We start from the raw sequence: 2,722 nt of genomic DNA, 5'->3' as shown, positions 1-2,722 counted from the left end.
CCTAATGCTACCCTAAGCTAATGCTACCTACCTACGCTACCCTAATGCTACCCTAACCTAACGCTAGCCTAATGCTACCCTAACCCTAGCCTAATGCTACTAGCCCTAACCCTAACCCTAATGCTAACCCTAACCCTAACCCTAATGCTAACCCTAAGCCTAACGCTACCCTAACCCTAACCCTAACGCTAACCCTAACCCTAACCCTAACGCTAACCTAACCCGAAACCTAACCCGAAACCTAACCCTAACTCTAACGCTAACCCTGACCCTAACCCTAACCCTAACCCTAACCCGTTCCACATTTCCAAGGAGCCATAGCAGGAGCTTGGCCCAGGGCCAGTACATCGAGCACACAGAAAGCGCTCAATAAAGGGCAGTCACCTCACTGTCAATAGTCTGCCTTGCATATATGTGCCTATGGACTTGCACATGTGCACATGGATGCAGCTTAATGAGTTCCAGACTGGCAATGGCCTAGCAAACAGCACCAGGGAGCAGAACCCCCAAAGCCCCTAGAGCTCCCTTCAATCGCCCCTCCCACCAAGTGCAGCCGATTCCTAACGGCAAAGTGCGCCAACGCTAAGTCTGGCTGATTTTGCTCATCGTGTTATTACTGTACGCTGCTGTAGAACATAATCCTAACCGCTCTGTAGTATATCACAGTTTGGAGCTACTATGAATAGTGCACATTCTAATTTGGGTGAGCATACGTATACATTCCTGTTGTGTGCACAATGGAAACACCTACGAATAAAACACAATCCATTGAATTAATGTGAAAGGCTCTGTGATGTATTGGAATGAAAAAGTTCACTGTTCCTTTTATTTCATCCCTAATGTATTTAGAATTGGCAACATGAAAGTTGAATTTCCACTCAAAGTAGCATCTGAATATGTTTTAATCAACTCATGGCAGACACCAGGTGCTGCAGGAAAGGTCTCAGACTCACAGCAGCGCAGTCCTGGGGCGGAATGGAGCTGCGGGACCGAGCACACCACGCCCAGCAGCTGACAGCGCCCCTGCCCAGCTCTCCCCAGTGCCGGGCGCGGCGGGCTCCTCACGCTGCATGTAACGGCCATGTGCAAAGAAGGCACAGAGGACGCGTGTAACGGCTGTGTGCAGAGGGAGGCCTAGAAGACGCATGTAACAGCCGTGTGCAGAGGAGGCACAGAGGACGCATGTAACGGCCGTGTGCAGAGGAGGCACAGAGGACGCGTGTAACGACTGTGTGCAGAGGAGGCACAGAGGACGCGTGTAACGGCCGTGTGCAGAGGAGGCACAGAGGACGCGTGTAACGGCCGTGTGCAGAGGAGGCACAGAGGACGCGTGTAACGACTGTGTGCAGAGGAGGCACAGAGGACGAGTGTAACGGCCGTGTGCAGAGGAGGCACAGAGGGTGCGTGTAACGGCCGTGTGCAGAGGAAGCACAGAGGACGAGTGTAACGACTGTGTGCAGAGGAGGCACAGAGGATGCGTGTAACAGCCGTGTGCAGAGGGAGGCACAGAGGACGCGTGTAACGGCCGTGTGCAGAGGAGGCACAGAGGGTGCGTGTAACAGCCGTGTGCAGAGGGAGGCACAGAGGATGCGTGTAACAGCCGTGTGCAGAGGGAGGCACAGAGGACGCGTGTAACGGCCGTGTGCAGAGGAGGCACAGAGGACGCGTGTAACGGCCGTGTGCAGAGGAGGCACAGAGGATGCGCTAGGCTGTTACAAATACATGCTTGTTTGAGGGGTGCTGAGATCTGTGGGGTGGGGGGTCACGGTTGGATCAGAACCCTTCAAAGGTCTCACCAATCCTGACATTTTTAAACAAGAGTAAATTTTTCTGTTAGAAGTAAAAACTGCAATAGAGACAGAAAAAACAGACAGCGCGCACCTGAAATGAAGTGCTGGGCTGCACCCCAGTGCGTGCCGTCCCGGACAGCAGGCCTCCGCCTCCCTTCGCCTTGGTCAGCGGGCAGGGCCTCCTTCCCCTTTGCCCTGAAGGCCCTGTCAGAGGCCTCGCTCTCCTTTACTAAAAGCGAGCTCTTCTCCACGCTGCTCCGAGCAACCCTCAGGAAGGCCTCTAGACCAGTGGTTCTCAACCTGTGGGTCGCGACCCCTTTGGCGGTCGAATGACCCTTTCACAGGGGTCGCCTAAGACCATCCTGCACATCAGATATTTAAATGACGGTTCATCACAGTAGCAACATGACAGTTATGAAGTAGCAACGAAAATAATTTTATGGTTGGGTCACAACGTGAGGAACTGTATTTAAAGGGCCAGACGGTTGAGAACCACTGCTCTAGACACTCTCCCAAACCCTCCTCCCGAGACCAGGTAACTGCACTCTGGCCTCTTACGCGTGAATCAGATCCAATAGGTAGAGTGGCCTCCACCTCGCTGGTGGCAGAGCTGGGTGCCCCCTCTCCCCCGGCAGTCACCTCCCCCCTCTCACGGCCTTAAGCTTGTGCGTGGGCAGCGCCCAGTTCACCTACAGAGCCCACTCGGGACCTGGTGCGGGGTTCCCAGCAGGGTTTCTCTGCCAGGGCCGCTGTGCACGCCAGCGAGGCAGCCGGGAGGAGGGTCCGGTCTCCTTCCATTTACCAAGAGCAACGGGCAGACACCTGAGGCACTGAGGGCACAGGAACCACGGCTGCATCAGCGGGGGGTGGGGTGGTTGTGGGGGGGGACCAGGTAAAACCCCAATTGAAAGCCCTGTTCCCAAAGAGCAAGT

The sequence above is a fragment of the Myotis lucifugus genome, unplaced genomic scaffold (assembly GCF_000147115.1).
Source record: "Myotis lucifugus unplaced genomic scaffold, Myoluc2.0 scaffold_557, whole genome shotgun sequence".
In the NCBI taxonomy this organism is placed as follows: domain Eukaryota; kingdom Metazoa; phylum Chordata; class Mammalia; order Chiroptera; family Vespertilionidae; genus Myotis; species Myotis lucifugus.
The sequence above is the reverse complement of the archived record's forward strand: the minus strand, read 5'-3'. Positions refer to the sequence as shown.